Below are 19,284 nucleotides of genomic sequence, written 5' to 3' on the forward strand. Positions count from 1 at the left end.
AAATGAGGGAATTTCCAACCTAATTCTAGTAATTCAAACAATCAAACTACCATTGTCAAACAATATTATACATTTAAAAGTATGCCACAAGACACACCTTTAAATAACTGAAATGTAAAAGTGTTGTAAAGCGTTGTCTTGATGAGGTGATGATGTTTCTGTATGCTGTCTTTTCAGAATGCAAATAATGATGCAAATGTTGTCAGTTCCAAGTAACATTTTTGCACCATGAAATTTAGAATCAGGCTGTAATCGAACCGAAGTGAAGCTCTTGAGATCAAGCTTTTAGTGCCAGATAATGCGTCCTAATTCATGCTTACCCGAGCTACTGACTACCCCGGAAGTGACGACATCGCAAAAGCCAGAATATCAACACATTAGGTGAAGAAGAAGACGTACAACAAAGAACTTAACTGGAAGAAAGCCAATGCAAAAGTGCGTGTGGCGCCACCTAGCATCGTGGAGTCAAACGCACCTCACTCAATAATCGATTGTCTTCTCGCGCATGTATACTTGGATTTCTCAGGAACTCCAGTTTAATCCTTAGCTAGATTGTTGCCAATAACTTGATTTAGATGTGCATATAACCGCACTGACTGTTGATGAGTTTAATTGGGGAAGCATTTGTAAATATTCAAAGACGCTGCATCAACTCTACCACTAACCACACTGATGACAACCCAACTCTTTTGAAAATGTCTGAGGATTGAGCAAAGAAGTGGGTTTAGACCTTCTTGGCAGTTCACACATGCACTTGAGAGAAGGAAGAAATGCATTTTCAGATAGAGAATCTGAAATCATCAAAATTAAGTTTCCAGCTGTTTTTCGTCTCATTAATACAATGTAACTAAGGAGGAGAATGGGAATGCACATTTGACAGATAAAACCCGATCAGGAAGTGGTTTTATTTTTGTAGGTATCAGAATGTTGAAGTAGTTAAGGCCTAATCAAATTTCCAAAAAATATTGAATCATAGTAGTGTATGATGTAGTATTAGCCTAACTTAAAGGAGCATGAGGCTCCTTTTAAGAAATGAGACTCATTAGCGCCACCCTTCACCACGACGGCTGTCGGGGGTACTGCAGCCAACAGCGAAGCCGGCACGGGAGAACGGGGAGAAGGCGCATGCAGCGTCATTTGACGTCACATCCGCAGGATAGCGCGGGAAATTCGGCCCCACAGTTGCAGCACATTTTGCAGCACACAGCCTGTTCAAGGCAACGGAGAGATACGCTAGAGGGCTCATTCTTTTTGGTTTGGAACACTTCATCTGACATTATTACTAGAAAACTTAAAACGTATATGATTTTTTTTCATAAATCCTGCCTCAATCCTGCCTCATGCTCCTTTTAAGGAGCAAATCTCTATCTGTAACAGAAATAGTATCCATAAGCTTAAAGTTACCATTTAACTTGACTATAGGTATCTCCCGAAAGTTATATGTTTTAAATCTCCACAGTCCCTGGCTATCAGCAAAGCCCTAATATCTGTGGTCACAGACTTCTCTAAATCAATCGGTTCTGAATAAATAAAAACATTGCTGAATAAATGCTAACATAAAAAAAAAGTTTATACCTGATTGTTCCAGTGGGGGACACACAACAGCGCCGGGCTCAGTTTCATTGACACTTCTGATGTTTGAACTGTTTTTGCTGCTTGAGGCAGACACACCTGGTCCGCATCAGAAGATGCCCCAGGTACTCCAAAGGGGAACTGGCAATTTGAAAGGCATAGTTCGTAATATGGCCAGTCTCGTGGACCTCTTTTAATCCAGCCATTGTGGTATCAATATGAACAGCATCTAAGCTTCCTTGTCACTTGGGCTTCAATCCTTTTGTAGTCCCATTCTTGACATTTTTTGGCCAGATGACCTAATAATGAGTTGTCTCTAACCATCTCTGAGATGTGCTGATTGATTGTATAATCTTCATGGAGGACAAGGAGCCTCCCTATCGCCCCATTCTAGCACCATTGATTAGAATAAATACAAATTAATATCAACTAATCCAAGCTAAAGTAGCTTGGTGAACTTGATAAATGACATAAGATGAGTGTGTGTCAACCGGCTTCTGCTCATTTGCAACATGGCGCTGCACAGTACGAGGTAAAAAGAGGCTTCAAAAGTACTTTTCAGAAAACCTATGACTTCAGAGGAGATTTGTCCAGTTCTTCTTTTACAATCTGTAGCAAGCTCGTTGCCACTGGGGCTGACCGACAGGACAGAGGACACAGGGTTTAGTGCAGGAACTCCTTTATTCAATCACACCGCCACACGTGCACCAGCAGAACCTTATCCCAGCAGACCTCTTGCTGGTGTGCAGCCACTTCTTATGTAGCCAGGCAGGGTGGAGAGGTTGATTGGGCACACCTGTGCCCAATCGGCTGAGTGGCTGCTCCTCCACCCTGCCACACAATCTATGAGCTCTATTCAAAACCGTGAAGTCAAACTTGTGAAGACTATCTGCAATGAAAAATAAGGTTTTCAGTTATCTCCAAGGATGGTTCCTGTAGTTGGCAATGCTCATTTTAAATCATGAGCACTTTTTTATGACTAAAAGCATTAGTAAGATGACATTCATCCATCCATCTTCTGCACCTACTTCAGTCCTATTAAGGATCACAGGGACTGCTAGAGGCTATGCTGGTTGTCATCAGGTGAATTACCAGTCCTGTCATATTTAGCGTAACATCATTTTGACATACGTATACAGTGGTAACAGACAAAACATTCAGAATAACAGGCTTTGCCCCAAAAACTAAGAAGAGGCACTTATATCACCGGATATGTTTGTGAAATGATTTATCCATTCACATTCACTACTTTCCAGAAACATTTTGTGGTTTAACAATGATATTTAAGTAGAGGTGGAGAACGAGGAACATAGTTTCAAATGTTTTTTTAAGTATATCTTTTGTATTTAAGGACATACGAATAGTAAGTGTGTGTGTGTACAATATGTGTGTATGGATGAGATGTTCTAGCAACCTCACTAGTATTTTCCAATACTCTTTAATTTTCTCTGTCCAGAACCAACTCATGCAGTAAACAGCTGTTTGTTTCCATTATCCATTGTTTACCTGACCCGTGCAGAAGAAATAGCTCTCTGCTTACCCTTGATTAGAGGAGTGTGATCTCACTGACTTTTTTTTTTTTTTACTGTAAAGGCTGAAATATGCTTCTGCGTCAAACCAACGCCGTGCACACGCCGCAGCCGTGACGCCGTGCTGAACCCTTCTGACTTCTCCGTCACTCCATTTGGTCGCGGTGCAGTACCCCCCGCGGCCACTAGTTAGCGATCTTTTTCTGAATGGTTTATCCGACTTTTTCCGGTCACAGTAAATCAAAAGCCCCTTTCACACAGAGATTCCGCAATATTGGTGTAAAGAAGTCCTGCCAATACGCCGCCTTTGTTGGTTCACACAGAACCATACAACGCCGGCATAACGCCGCTCCCGTCTGTAAATTCACACAGCATGCCGGCGTTCCGCAATCAGAGGCGTGACGACAGCGTCAGCGTCTAGTGGCATGCCGGCATGCCGGCTGTGTCATTCACACAGACCCCGTTTCGGCTCTGTGACTACCTCCGCTGCCGGCTTATTGGTGGGGCCACTTGGCCCCCCCATTCCGCCTCCGTGACTTTCACACAGAACAGCGAGGCGGCTTAAAGGCGCAACGTTCCCGCCTCGAACTGGCTGTGTGAAAGGGGCTAAAGAAATAAGGACAACTATTGTGCAAAAAACAAAAACAAAAAAAATCACACATAAACGAAGAAAAGAGCCCTGGAAGTTCACTACTGATTCAAACCGGAAACCGGAAATGCTTCGCTTTCAAACGAACCAATCACAGCCCTCTCCGTCTGCGTGTGGACGGCGTCTCCTCGACGCGTAGTTACAATTTTCAGGAGGTGCACGTCAGAGACGGCGCAGGTGACGGCGTGTCCTCTGCGTCGATCCAAACCACACGCCGTAGGCACGGCGTCATTTTGACGCAGAAGCATAACTGAGCCTTTAGCCGTCCCACAGACCTACATGGACCTGGAAAATGACATGTCCCCATTAGATAAAAGTGGTGTAGAAGATGTAATGAAAAATGCAGCCTTTTTAAGATCAGACAGGGAAATCTATGGTTGCATCAGATATACAAACATCAAGAGTCCGAGCAGTGATCAGATGGAGGACAAAAGGGCAAGGAGAGGGAGGAGGAACATGATGGTAAAAACAGATTGATAGTGGCAGAGCCAGAAAAAACTGAGATCTTTGTCTTTTTCCGTTCTGTTCTAAAATCAAATGAGAGAAAAAGGAAAATAAATCATCTTTAAAGGCAACTTCGGGCTTGTGTGATGGTCGGCCCCTTTAATGGCTGTCATTTCAAATCCAAAACACAATATGAAAACAATATCAGGCAGTTTACTCCACTGAATGTTAGCACGTCCTACACAATGGAGAAAAATGGCTTTCCCTAGTTTTAAAAATAAAACGCTGTTACAGTCATGGCAGAACTCAACTCTTATACTGAATTTATTGGTGAACATTTTGAGGGAAAACACACTCTGTAATCAGTTGCACTCTCCAGCGCCTTGAATCCCCACGGTGCTCTATTCTGGATGTGGGAACGTTCTGCATGGAGCACATCCTTCGAAGAGGCACTCAGTGTTTCTAACAAGGACAGGAAACAAGATTGTTTTGGTGTTTTTTATTACAAACTTGGTCATTTTTACTTTTATAACCCGTCACTTACAACAATGAAATCATTTGATTGGACACCTCTTCATTTTCCAGCATAAAGTCTCAGTTTCTGTTTTCCTTTTATTTTGTTTTTAAAAAGAAATGTTTTCTTCTTTTCTTCTCTTCTGGAGAAATGAAACAAAGCGTCTATTTGAAAAATTTAAACTTGAACAGAAATCTTGTTTCAGCTGATAATTCAAGGGGCACAGTGGTGCTGATAATTCTGATAATTTAAGATTTTTTAGCCACCTCAGTCCATCCCTGAACCCCAGTGAGCTTTATAGACTTACAGTATCTGAAGTATTATTGGAATGTGTTCAATATGATCAGTTCCTAAAAGTAAATGTCACACATGCGCCCCTGGACCGCCCTCTGACTTTTAGGCATGTCTGAACAGAGGATGAGGAACGTTAATGGAAAAGTGTAAAATGTCTGTATGACTGAATGATGCAGGTTTAAAAGGTTGGGGAACTTTTTTTATAGCTCATGTCTCCAAATGGTCAAAATATAAATGTGTTGGGATGGAGGTGCGGGTTTTACACAACTTTGTTTTTGATAATGATCATTTTTGCAGTATCTTTGCTTAAAAAGACTGTAAAATTTGATCCTCCGCCATTCATAACTGCTGAGTATGTGAGTTTAATGACAGTCATGTAGTGGATTTAGTAAGTTATAACATGCACATAAACTATTTTGAGGCTATTTTGGCCAAAGATAGCCTATTGAGGCTCGTTGAAAAGAAAAACAAAAAACAAAGCTGCATATTACTTCTTTCTTGTACTCGTGATCTCTCTCATCGTTTCTCACTGAGCTTCAAATATCCCAGCCAAATGACCAAATTCAGCAAGCTCTTCAGAGAGGGCTGAATTCAAATGCAAAATTTGGGGTTTCAAAATAGAAGTCCACAAATATGTGGGTGGTTTCACAGTGGCTTCGTCTGCTTCTTATAGTCCTTGGGATTTATTCAATCTCCGAAACAACCTCTTTGGCTTTTCAGTTCCAGAGGTTGCCACTTGGTCAAGGATGAATGGATGAACTTTTTTAAAAATTATTATGAATAAATATATATTATATTCATCAGATGATCGACAAAGCATTGCAAATGTGAGTCAATGAAGGAATAGAAACACTAAACCCTTGCTCCTTATCACCTCAAATCAATGCGCTAATGGCAAAGATTTGCTCTTTTTTAAACAAAACTTATATAAATAGACAAAACCCCCTCCGTCATTTTTGCTGCCCTTTCTATGAAAATGACGTTTCCTTTTCTAAAAGTGGAAGTTTGGCAAGAGAGCGTGTGAACAGAATGCTGCATACTTTCTGGTTCCGTCACCCTTATTTCTTATCTCTCACACATACACACAAGGGCGAACAGCTGTGTTAGGCTTACACACACACACACACACACACACACACACACACACACACACACACACACACACACACACACACACACACACACACACACACACACACACACACACACACACACAAATGAAAGAAAACTCATAGGTGTTCACACAGTGCTTGGACTGAAGACCAATAGATTTTTTTTTCTTATTCAACTCTCATAAAGTACTTCTTTATAATCCGTCCAACAAAGACAAGCAATGTCTCATGTAGGGATGAGCAGGCAACCAAAACCAGAGCTCCGTTTTAAACAGTCCAGGCGGTTTTGTTAGTATGTCGTAACAGGTAGCAACGACACAAAGAACGACACCAGTTGGAGGAACATATTAATGCTTTTAAAGGGTAAGCAGACACCAAAACACTGCACAACGGTTTGTAAGGCTCCATTCAAACCAACTGCAACCGTCCGTGAAAAAAATCCAGCCTTCCCATTCATTTGAATGGAGGCAGATCATAAACACAGCAGGGCTTTCACAGCAAAACAAAGCTAGTTACACTGCTATGTGTCTGACTTATACGTTTTGGTTGTGGGTGTTGGTACTTCTGCTGAGGCCAGTATTTTTGTTTCGTCCACAAGGAATTACACGTCAAAATTGCACCATCTGCCGAGCCAGAGAGGGTCAGTGTGGATCCAAGTTTTGGGCCGTACGCAAACAGTCACACAGGGCTCCTTGCATGCAGAGCGAGTGCTGTCTATGCACGATCTGCAAGGCTGAAAGATGTAGTTCTTGACAGTTTATGAGGCATTTTCAGACAAGTGATTGCACTCAAGAGAGGCGGCAAAAACTGCTGCAGAAGTGGCAGTGCTGCTTTTTTTTTTTGCAGATGGCAGATGAGGCTCTCTCGTCTTATCTTTGTTGTCTGATGACAACTTTTTTATGCACTAATTAAGAGCACCGTATGTGTTGGAACAAATCTGCAGAACTGACGATAAAAGGGATGGCATAAACAAAAAGACGAGAATAAAAAAAAACCTGAAAACATCTTAATCAGCACGCGGACAGGATTGCCATGAATCATTTTAACATACTTTACATGTTTTATATAGTCTATCTAGTCATTACACTGACTTTATTTCTCTGAGTTGAAAGCACACAAAGTCATATTTGTCTGTGGCGGTAGCCTTTAGTCTTTGTGTGTTTGTGTGTGCTACTGCTGAATCTTGAATCTTGCTTACCATATATACAAGACTGTCTCAGAAAATTAGAATATTGCAATAAAGCTATTTATTTTCTGTAATGCAATTTAAAAAAAAAAAAAATGTCATACATTCTGGATTCATTACAAATCAACTGAAATATTGCAAGCCTTTTATTATTTTAATATTGCTGATTATGGCTTACAGTTTAAGATTAAGATTCCCAGAATATTCAAATTTTTTGAGATAGGATATTTGAGTTTTCTTAAGCTGTAAGACATTTTTGTTTTAGTAATTGCATTACAGAAAATCACAATATTCTAATTTTCTGAGACAGTCCTGTATATGTATATATAGTAAGCATATATATATATATATACTGTATATATATATATATACATATATGCTGTGTGTGTGTTTTCAGATGCTAGGCCTTCTGCATTTCACCCCCTTCTCTCCCGCTCTCATAAACACCTGGCTCTGCTTCAGAGCCTGCTGGCTGACCAGATGCACCCTGAATGGAGCAGACCTAGTGGAAGAAGGGATGACAGAGGTCTGTAATGGATGAATATTTAGTCAGATGTAGATTTTTGAGCCTGTGGAGATGAAAATCCATACTAAGTCCATGCGAAGTTGAGAAAAAACCATAAAATTTCACTTCTGTCTGGGTTTTTCAAGGGGGGGGGGGGAGAGATGGATTACTGTACGTATCAGGCTGTTTGGCGGTTGACTCTATTCCTTTTTGTAATAAGACAGTCAGTGCGTTTACATGCACTAGCAGAAAGTCGAATTGTTGCCTTAATCTGACCGAAATTTTAAAAGCCATGTATACACCTTAGCCGGGCTGTAGTCGAACTGAACTGAAGCTCTTGAGATCGAGCTTTTTGTGCCAGATAATGCAGTTCTAATTTGAGATATTCCGGCATGTATACGCAACCCACGCTTAGTCGAGCTACTGACTCCCCCTTCCAGAAGTGACGCCACTGCGAAAGCCGGAATATCAACACAGTAGGAGAAGAAGAAGACGTACAACAAAGAACTTAACTGGAAGAACGCAAAAAAGCGCGTGTGGCGCCACCTAGCATCGCGGAGTTGAATGCACCTCACTCAATAATCGATTGTTTTCTCGCGCATGTATTTGGATTTCTCCAAAACTTCAGTTTAATCCTTAGCTAGATTGTTGCCATTACCTTGATTTATATGTGCATGTAACCGCACTGAGGCCCCGTTTACATGGAGCAAAAACGGAGGCGTTTTCATGCGTTTTGGCCGTTCGTTTACACGAAAACGGAGCTCAAAGTCACCAAAAACGATAATTTCTGAAAACTCCGGCCAAAGTGGAGATTTTCAAAAACTCAGTTTTCACGTTTGCGTCTAAACAGAGGAAAACGGAGATTTAGGCTTCAGAACGTCACATTATGCAACAGAAGCGTCACCAGCGTCATGTGTGCGACCTGTGTTTACAATTAGTTTGGCCACTGTCAATATTTTCTTGTATTTTACCTGTTTTATATTCTAAAGTCACACTTAAAAGTAACTCCACTTCTCTGTCACTCCAAACGAAAGACTCTCGTTCCATCTTGGAAGTAAAGCCTGAATTATGGTCCTGCGTTAAATCGACGCAGAGCCTACGGCGTAGGGTACGCGGCGATGCGCGCCGTACGGTGTGCGTCGCCGCGTACCCTACGCCGTAGGCTCTGCGTTGGTGTAACGCGGAACCATAAATCAGCCTTAACTGGAAGTTACACGTGTCTTTTGTTGATGTTTTTTCCAGGATTCTGATTGGCTGGCATGACGTTAACAGCGTATTTATGCGGATTTGTGTAAACGAAGAGATTTTGAAAACGATCTCGTGTAAACGATGGAATTTTTCAAAACGTAAAGGGGGAAATATCCGTTTTTGTAAATACCCGGCTATGTGTAAACGGGGCCTGAATGAGGCTGGCAACTCCTGATAAAGAACTGTTTTCAACCCAACAACATTTGATTGTTTGTTTGCAGAGTTAAACGGATTCACACATGCTGATAACACTCTTATCCCTTTAACACCCTTTTTTAAAAGAAGTTTCTAACACCTGGGTTTTTTTTGGAAAACCTAAAACTGTTTTCTAAAACTTTTACTTCTCAGCCTCTGGAAAAACAAATCTTCAAACAATTCTTGAAAAATAATTTTAACTTTTAATTAGACACTTTATGAGCAGACACAGTTTCCCGGTGTCGTAATGAAAAGGCTGTGACATGTTTATGGCAGCTGGTCTCAGGGGTGGAGTCAGACACTTGACTTTTCATCTCCATCTTCCACGGCATCCCCTCTTTACAAATTGCAGTATCCACTTCGACTGTACAGCAGCTGCAGCACTATGTGAAGCTGAGTGGAGATGTTACAGCAGCTTTTAAATCTGAACAACTTAACCTCATAACATATTTTTAAACGTGGTCATCTCCAAAAATGTGAGCAGTTTGTGTTATGTTGGAGTTTTTGATTTGGTTGTCATGTAGAGCAACTCAATATAGCCTCAAAAAGCCTATAGTTCACATCAGGTCATTGCTGGTTGTATATTTAAAAACAAATATCTTCTTTAACTTGGATTCAGACTACATTCAGGTAAACTGCTGGGAGAAATAATGGGCTGGCAGTGAATTAAGTGTGTAAGCTGTCCAGCCTCAGCCAGGCAGCGTTATCTTAACCTGCATTGTCTCTTGCTACTTGTGCGCCAAGCCGGGCATAAATCAGACGGCGATTTAGAGTTTAACTCAGTAAAGATGGAGTGCTGGGGATAAGAGAGCAGAAGAGGAGAGCAGAATAACTCATTCATGCTCCTCAAGTGTCTCTTCATTTGTTTGGCAGACAGGGCTGAGTTGAGCTGGCCGTATTAAGGAACTGAGACAAAAGAGGGGCTTTGCTGAAAGACCCTCAAAAAGGAGGTGTGGTGGCTCCTAAAAGAACACTTTTAAGGGGAGATCCCCAGTTCTCTTGATGGGGTGCAGAGAGGAGGGTGGGAAGGAATGGGACTGCAAAAGCTGCCCCCCCCCCCAAAAAAAAAAACAGACATGCAGATGCACACACACACATTCGCATGCATTTCCCTCCCTCTGCACAGCTTCTTGTTTAGCCCTAAGGTGCCAAAGCAATTAGTTATGTTAATTGCAGGGTCCATTGCCGGTGAATGCAGGTTGAATAGGGCCAGTCAGCAGCAAATGATTGGCCAAGATCCAGCAGGCTGCGTGTGTGCATGTGGAGGGAGGGGGGGTTCCAGCAGGATGGGGGGGGGTTGTGACGTTGCAGTCCTCCCATGAAGAAAAAAAAAAAAGGAGAGAGCAGTGTGTGGGAACACAGGGGAGGAGCTTGTGTGGAAAGAGAGAGAGACTGAGAGGAGAGGAGTCTCAGAGCTGGAGAGAGCGAGCTGGAGAGAGGACGCAGAGGCGATAAACAAGAAGAAGGGACAGATAGGTACTGCAGTGGAGGCAGGCTGAGAGGTAGAGATTAGCGAGAGAGAAGGAGAAAGGGTCACATGAGAGAACTTAAAACGACAAAGAGCGGTGGAAAGTAAGGGTGTGTGAGTGTGTGTGTGCGTGTGTGTGTGTGAGTAGTGCAGCGTTTGCTGTTCTGCTGGGTTATCTCTCTCCATCTGGGTGCCATCTGTGTCTCTGGCTCTGGCTTTCGCCACACTGGAGCTCACATATGTGGGAATGCAAACACATGCCTGACATATGAAGGCGTGGAGTCGCAGAAAAAGACAAAAAAGAAAGAAAGTAGAGGATAAGAAAGCAAAACTCCGACCGCTGCAGCTGATTTTCTCCCTGGACTGAAGAGTGGACTCTACTGGAGTGGAGGTAGGCGCAAGTGGGACCACTTTGGATTTTTCTGTTGCTATTGGGCATGTGTGTGTATTTCTTTTTTAGTCAAACGTGTTGATTTGTCTCTGAAACAATGTGCAGTCTGGCGAGCAGTGCCGTTTACGTGCACTGTTGGCGCATGTGTGCGTTCATCCTAAATCCTGGAGCTGCTCCGTGCTGTACAGATGGTGCCTCATCCTCTCCTCTTTATCTCTTCATCCTTGTCGGCTGAGGCATGAGACAGGCTTTCCTTACCTGTGCGCTCAAAGCGTCTTGTGCCATATGGTCAAAATCACCAACTGTTGTAACAAAAAAAACTGATCATGTATAAGTTGGGGATCATTATGGACATTAATAAGGCTAATCTTTACAACTGTGACAGATGACCAGATGTCACTCAGTCAGTACTACAGTCTATTTAGCAGCATTCATGAGTGTTTGGCAGAAAGTGAGATCCACAGCAAATTTGAATGTAAATATACAGCTATATTAACAAAACTAACTCTTGATTTAGTGAGAAAGAAAGCAGCAACCTTCCCGAACCCTGGATTTTTCTGTGGTTTCTTCACTTTGGAGATTTAACCATTGTCTTCCACTGATGGCTTTTAGTACAAAATTCAAATCTACCCCAAATTGAAAAAGAAAAACAAACAGATAGAAATGTAGCAATGTGATTCGCTTTGCGCGTAAATAGAGCTCATGTCTCTCAGCTGTCATTTACTCCGACGGTAATCAGGTTTTCCACATGGCAAACAGAGCAGAAGAAAGTAGGTAAAGAAGAAGCGTACATCTGTTGTACAATATCCCAGACATATGGGGGAGAGCAAGAAAGCTGCTGTGAGTCTGTCTTTCATGCTGAGTCTACATGTTTCACACTGACAGTAATGGGATCCCAGGGCAAAAAAATAAGTTAACATCATCCATTATTTTTCTGTTTATACCCCCCACACGCCAAAGAAAGTGGTTTCATAGTTTTCTGTGCATGGGATGACGTAGAAGGAGGACATGTGCGAGAGGGAACACAGACGGAGAAAACACACGAGAGAGACCTGGCCAGTGTCACACCAGGCCAGACCAGTCCATCAGGGAGATAGGAGCGACTAACAGTCGGCTGCACAGTCTCAAGTCAGAGACCCCTGTCTGGTCTGCTGGACTCTGTCACGCTGCAGACAGCAGGCTCTGTGATGCATCACCGCCGGTGTTGCATGTGTCTGTGCACGGAGGACATTCCCCCTTCTTTTATTCAGGAATTTCATTTTCATTTCAATTGTTCTTCGAAAGGCATTTGTACTTTGTGTCATGGAGTTGTCTGGCTTTGAAGTTTCTGATCACACGGTTGATAAGTGTGTGTTTCAGTTTAGGGAGTGAGGGGGGATCCCATGTGTTCACCAGGTGTCCTGCAGACACTGTGTCTGTTGAGCCCACAAGGTTGCTATTATCATTGTTATGATTATTAGTAGTAGTATTTTTAGTATTATTAGTGTTATTTCTAACCTTAATCCCAGCTGAGAGTTGCTGTTAAATGTATAACTTGATCACATTCCCTGATTTATCACCGAATAGCCCCCCACTTCAGCACACACACATATACAACCCGAACAGAGCAGCTGCTTGTAGAGTTTTTCTTCAGGAAGTGCTCTATTAGTTCCAGTGGCAGGGGCAGCGATATTTGGCCCGGGGGGATTCACTGAGAGGTTGTGCATTGTAATGTGTGTGCACACTTATATGTCATTGTGGATCAATGTGAAAGCGTTGGCCGTTTATTCAGCAGAAACCACTCACTCACTCACTCAGAGTGCTTTTTTTATTGTCATTATTGGTCACATTTGACTGATTGTGCGATTGCAACTTACGTGAATCAGGGAATCATCTACTGTGCATTGTAGTGCACTGATCTTCACATTTTTTGTTTTTTACCTAAGAGCCAAAGAAGTCAGGAGTAAAGAAGCTCAGTAACCCTAAAAGAGCCTTATTGACAGGACTGGTGCGGACCGAGAGGAGCAGCAACGCAGCCTTAAAAGGCCCTGAAATGACCTCAGTTCAACACTTGCTCGGTGAGAATGATAAGAAGTCACGTGCAGTCTGGATGTTGTTTAGGGAATCACAAGTGTTTTCCTGAAAGTGGCAGAAATGCATGAAGGCTGAGACTCTTGTACATAATCAATGGAGACTTCATGCTGTGTCTTTAAGTACTAAACTCAGGAAGCATAGATGGAAAGAAGGAGCACCAGTTTTCTGTGGGAGCCAGAGCAATAGGATGCTGTTCAAACACTGAGCAGTTAACTGGAAATACAGCATCATTTTCCGAATCAAACCCAAAAGGCTACAGATGACACTCAAGAGAACTAAAAAAAAAGTATGCGCTGTGTTCTGAGGTGTGTGGGTGGACGAAAAATGGGTGGCGTTCCCTTTCTCCATGAATTGTCTGTCATAGTCATTAATTTTTCTCTGACTTTGACTTTCCTTTTTCCTGCTTCATTGCAAGAAAGTGTGGGCACACAAGAGGACATTTTACTCCTTCGTTCCTCTCGTCCCCTATGACTCGGCTCAGACTTTCAACTTAAAGCGTAAAGAAGCGTCAGCAGTTTCGCTGTTGAACATTTTCTGCCGAAGCCACAGCATCATCCCTGTTTCCAAATAAGTCGCCGCCGTGTGTGTCGTGAGGATGTTTACAGACCAAAGTGGATGTGTTTTGGTCTTAGAAGAGCAGACAACCCCATAGCATGTGTGATAACGCACCTAATCAGACAGACTCATCCTCAGCAGCTTTTCCTTTCTCATTCTCCTCATTGTTCTGAGCACAGCTGGCCTCTTTGTTTTCTTTATCTGTCTCTCTCAGCAGTTGCTGAGCCCTGGTCTTTCCTACAGCTGGGCTCCTGAGCTCATCCACAGCTCAGTTTGTGAACTTTAAGGGCCGTGCACGCCACTCTGATACAGATTTAATTCATTGTATTGCCAAAAAAAAACAGGGAATGAAAGATTTTCTGTGTGTTACTTCAGTGCAGGTAACGGCTTTGTTGTATTTTTTTTTCCCCTTTTCATATCTTTTGCCCCCATGCTCAGTGATGTGCCTCGCGTAAAGTGCCCTTATGTTGTGATACGTGTTGATTGTTACCTCTGGTTGAACCTGAACCCTTCACACGGGGTTCAAAGTATTTCATTCTATGAACTGCTGCAACATACCAGTTCAGGATGCGTGTGTAAATATGGATGTAGTTTAGGTTCATCTATAATATATATGACACCCTATACAATTCTTTATTTTTAAAAAGGAACGGTGTACATTGATCAACATTTCCTTGCAGAAAGTAAATGTACCCGAGTTAGCCGAAAGGCTAATTTTCATCGGCAGTCCCTTCGCCAGGTGTTAATAGACTTTGTTTTAAATAAAATAAAAAATGCACAATAGACATAAACACAAATACAGCATGCATGACATATCACAACAAAGACAGATACAGTGCAAAAATAGAATAGAATAAAAAAAATGAATAAAAGTACAGTACAATCATCTTAAAACCAGCCAAATTGGCTAGCATACAGTTTTAAATTACATTTATTCACTTCCTGATACAGGTAAAATAATGGCTTGTATTGTCTGAGTTTTTCAGATTATGACTCTTATGCTTCATCCATCTGTGTGTCGACAGAGTTTTGTACATTTCTTTCAAATGTACAGAAGGCGGGAAACAAACCACTAACACAAATTATTTTTAATTGAATGTTTGAATGCTCGGTAGCTTGCGGTTTGAAGACTCACTGGGATCACGATGATTGATGGACCAACCAATTAGTTCCACAGAGGTGAGAAGGGTTGTAACCAGATAGCAGACGATCCACTGCCCTCAGTCTTGGGGGTGATTGGCGTGAAAGTCTGACTCCTTTGTGATTCAGGAGCATGACTGACGGGTCTGAGTTGTCGTCGTTGTGCCGCTGTTGTTGTTTCGCGTGGCGGTGTGTACACATGCCCCGGGCAGGCCTTCACTCAGGTGTGCGTGTGCTGCCTCGGCGATGGCTGAGCTCTCCTCGCTCAGGACGATGACAAACCCAACACCTGGTAAACGGGGGCAACACACTCGTGCAAACACATGGGAGCATTGACACGTGTCCACGTCCAACCCTGTCACTCGTTTCCCACCTGTGGGAGAAACAAGCCGTGTGTCTGAGCCACACGCACCTTTGACGTCTTGACCACGGAGATAATCAGTTTACCCCTACTACCACAGTACACGTGTGTTTTTTAATCCTTTTAAAAGTAATGCTCACAGCAATTATGTTTAGGTTCCTGCAGGCATGTTATTTTAGTTTTCACTTATTTAATGTCCTTAGCAGAACGTGAATCAGTCGTGCTCCTAGGTCTTTACGATCTTTATGGAAGAAAGAAGTGCGTTAAACGCCTGACAGCTGAAGTTTCCAGTTGAGATGTTTTCGCAGAACTCCCTTTTGCATCGAGTGTCAGTCTTGCAGAGACAGTGATAGATTTCACAACATGTACGTTTCAGTGTTTTTGAGTATTTTAAAAGCTTAGCAACTCCAGATCTTTCCCCAGTTGTTCTTGTCCCTGCGGTCTGACCTCATATACACGTGGACAACCGTCCGCTCTCGGAGCCTGACATCTGCCAAACCTGCCTCTCCCTTCAGCATCACTTCCCCGTACCTTCGTTTTTTACTGCTCATTCTTAGTTTTATGGACGACGTCTTGTCTGCTTTGCCGTTTCCCCACTTTTGGTTTTCTTTTTCAGTTCCCCGCTAAGTACATTTCCATCCGCGGCTGCCTTTTTTCACTATGTGGCACGCTGGATCGCAGCAGTGTTTTTGCAGTTATCGCGCTGAGCGGAGAGGTTATGCAAGGGCTTCTCTCACCATTACTCTGTCACAGGGATATGTGAGGAATTTAGTTTAGGGACATTTCTGTTTCGCATACAGACATGGACGTCTTAAAAATCACTTCTTAGCTTTTAGTTCAGCTCAATTTCTCCTTCTTTTAAAGTCGCCGTTTCCTCCTCTTTTTGCCGTCGTCTGCATCCCTTAGCCTCTCCCCTCCCGTCAACCTTACCCACCTCCCCAATCGCTCCCTGTCCCTGAGTTAGGAGCAGTGTTGACGTTGGGTTTTATCCAAATATATAGTCTACAGAACTGGAAGGTGGTAATGAGAGCCAAGAAAAACAGCCTGGCTCTGAGTCTTGACAACCAGCCTTGTCTTCCTGATGAAACCAAATGAAAACAGTATTTTTTCTCCTCTTGTTATTCCCTCCCACCCATCCTCAATCTCTGTCGCTCTGTTTGTGTGGGTCTATCTCTGGCGCCTGGAAAGTCATGACTAATTTCTTAATTCCTGTCTGTGATTGGATTATAACACACAGATAATCTTTAGGCCAAGCGACAAAAACAATAAAGATACAGTCAGTTTGGTCGAATTGTTAGTTCAAATATCATCAGCGTGAGTCAGATTGATAATTAACTGCTTGTAGTCATTATAGGATGCAGTTTGAAGCTGGTGTTAGTAAAAATGTAATGTTTAATGACAGACGTTTATCATTTTGTAAACCAGCGTCTGTGAAATGTTTTGTCAAGGAGACATAAACGCGTCGCAGTAACAGTTTAGGAGGTATCGCCGCCCAGTAAAGTCACACTGAAGCAACAAAAGACACGAGCCTCGTGATTTTCTGAAATGTTGTAACACTTAGTCACTGAACTTGTTGTTTATCTACGAGGTTATAACAACTGACATTGGGAGTGACCATGCACTGTTGCATGCACTGTTGAATTATTGTTATTATTTTGTGTGTGTGTGTGTGTGTGTGTGTGTGTGTGTGTGTGTGTGTGTGCTGCGTGTGTGGGTGGAGGTCAGGCGGGAGTGTAAGATAGAGGAACAGATGTGTGCTGTATTGTGGCTGTGTGTGCGGACGGAGGGAGACCAGGTGCAGCCTTTGTTTCCCCAGCATTTAAGTCCATTCGCTCCCATTCAGCTGCCTCGTGCCACCCCTCCCCTCCTCCTTCCTCCTCTCCTTGGAGGGGAGGCAGAGACGTGGGTGTGTGTGTGTGTGTGTGTGTGTGTGTGTGTGTGTGTGTGTGTGTGTGTGTGTGTGAGGGCTGGGGCTGCCTTGGCCTGGAGGAGGAGGCTCCAGCAGTCCCTTCTGCACACCCCTCCTCCCTCACAGGTGACTGTTGGAGGTCCCAGCTGGCTAGCTCTTGGCCGATTAGATCCATATGGTGCAAGAGTAGGAAAGAAAGCCTGGTTAATGTTCAAAATCGCTTGCTGTTGTCTGTGCTGTAAGTTTTTTTTTTTTGCATTTCTTATACCCTGTGCATCGTTAAAATGCTGAGTTTTTTCCCATTTGAAATGAATGATTAAATCTGATTTTAAGCTTTAAAAATGACATGTTCATATTGCACAGCAGCCATTTGTATGTAGTTTTATAAATGCACAGCATAACACAGCAGATGAGAGGAAATGTAGGCACTGAAACAGACATTTACTGAACAAAGTACTCCAGAGCATGAGTGAGTCTCATAAAAGGTGCATTTATAATTTACAAGACGCCAGGGACACGCTTTTGGTTTCCTTGGTTTTTGTTGTCATCCCAACTTCCTACCATCTCTTTTTTATTTTCAATTCCTGAATGAGTTTTTAATGAATACTCTCATGTCTCAGTGACGTGTCACACATGACTATCTACATTTACGTACCTGCACCATCAACGTCACTGCCAGTCACAACACGCCAGACCATCTGCTTGGTTTCAGACTCAACACGCTTTAAAGGATTACCACGTATCGTACTAGCGGAGCGCCGGGGTCGTGAGCTGCACCCGCTTTAACGTTGTGGATGGGTTCAGATGGAGCATCTTTGCTCTACAGCCTATTAGCAGCATCTGCCATCTGTCTGAAAGGCCGATTAGAAACATGGGTTACTTGTGAGCAGTTTGATTGACAATATTTTCTGTGCACGTGAGAGATTGAGTTTACACCAAGCATAGAGATTCTTGGCGATTAAAGGAAGCTAAAACGTTATACTGTATGCATCAAATCTGTAAAATACATGTTTCATAAAAGCTTGTATCTAGTTTGATGTCCTAGTTTCTTACCGAAGCCAAACCCCCCCGTTAAACCTAATTCCTGATGCAGAGATATGTGTGTAACTCATTATTTTTGGCATTATGTCAACAAGCCGTCTTCAAAGTTTGATTCACTTAGGGCTATGGCATGTCTTTGTGTGTGTCTGGAGGCGTTGACATGTTAACCTGAACCCAAATAGCTGTATCGTTGCACATACCGGGCATTTTCTTTTGCGCAGTGATAAATTAGCCAGGTCTGGGTTATATCTTCTCACACCTCATCTACTCGACAAGCGAAGAGATAGCGGAGCAAACGCGGGAGGCAACGTGCATGGCCAGGAGCCGCCAGCCTCCCTCGCAAAGTTTAGACTTCACATTTGGAGCAGGAGCTGAACGTACTGATAAACCACATCGAGCAGAACACAGAGACACATAAGATAAATGAATGTTGTCAGGACATAGGCTGTTTATTTCTCATATCCTCTATTTCTCCATTCTTACTAAAGCCTCTTCAAATATAAGGGTCAATGACGAATAAGGATTTTCAACTGGTCAATTTTTTGAGTTTTTTGTCAAGATGAATTGGCACTAGCCTTAAAAAAACTTGTGGTGCAACCATGATTCATATTAAAATAAATTAATTTCCTTAACATCTTGACATCTTTTTTTTTTACAAGTTTTCAGTATTATACAAAAATGGTTGTTTTTTTAATGGTTGCGCCACATGATATTTTTCGTAAAATGGACATAATCAGTCAAACTTTGTTTGTATATTATGATGGAAATATAAATACAAATGTGTTGCAATCTTACACACTACAAGACACTTCAGAAATCATGCCAGATAGGGCAGAAGATTGATTGATTTGAAGTTTTCAAAACATGAGTCATGGTCGGACGGTGGCACCACATGACATTTTGACGCTTAAAACAACAACAAAATCCCAAATAAGTAGTGTTTTTTGTAAAATTCAAGTGGGTCCATATGTGGGTAAGGTATGTCATATATATGGCATTTTTTCTATCCATTTAAACCTTTTTTGAATTGAAAAAAAGTCTGTTTTTCAGAAAATATAGGCGTCACGTCATTGACACATAAACACTTTCTTCTTTGTT

General features: G+C 42.4%; 2 protein-coding genes across 3 annotated transcripts in view; both read left to right on the forward strand.

Annotated features, from left to right (window-relative positions):
• Nucleotides 1-19,284, forward strand: part of tox2 (TOX high mobility group box family member 2) — a 570,456-nt gene that overhangs the window by 227,065 nt on the left and 324,107 nt on the right. The gene's annotated exons all lie outside the window — the stretch shown is intronic.
• Nucleotides 1-19,284, forward strand: part of cbfa2t2 (CBFA2/RUNX1 partner transcriptional co-repressor 2) — a 45,077-nt gene that overhangs the window by 8,919 nt on the left and 16,874 nt on the right. The window contains exon 1 of one of the 2 annotated variants that reach the window (XM_061726765.1): nt 10,654-11,107. The exons of the other annotated variant lie outside the window; for it this stretch is intronic. The gene's annotated coding sequence lies outside the window, so the exon portion shown is untranslated. Of the gene's footprint in view, nt 1-10,653; nt 11,108-19,284 lie in introns of those variants that run through there. 2 annotated transcript variants of the gene reach the window in all.

The sequence above is a fragment of the Cololabis saira genome, chromosome 8 (genome assembly GCF_033807715.1).
Source record: "Cololabis saira isolate AMF1-May2022 chromosome 8, fColSai1.1, whole genome shotgun sequence".
Taxonomy (NCBI): domain Eukaryota; kingdom Metazoa; phylum Chordata; class Actinopteri; order Beloniformes; family Belonidae; genus Cololabis; species Cololabis saira.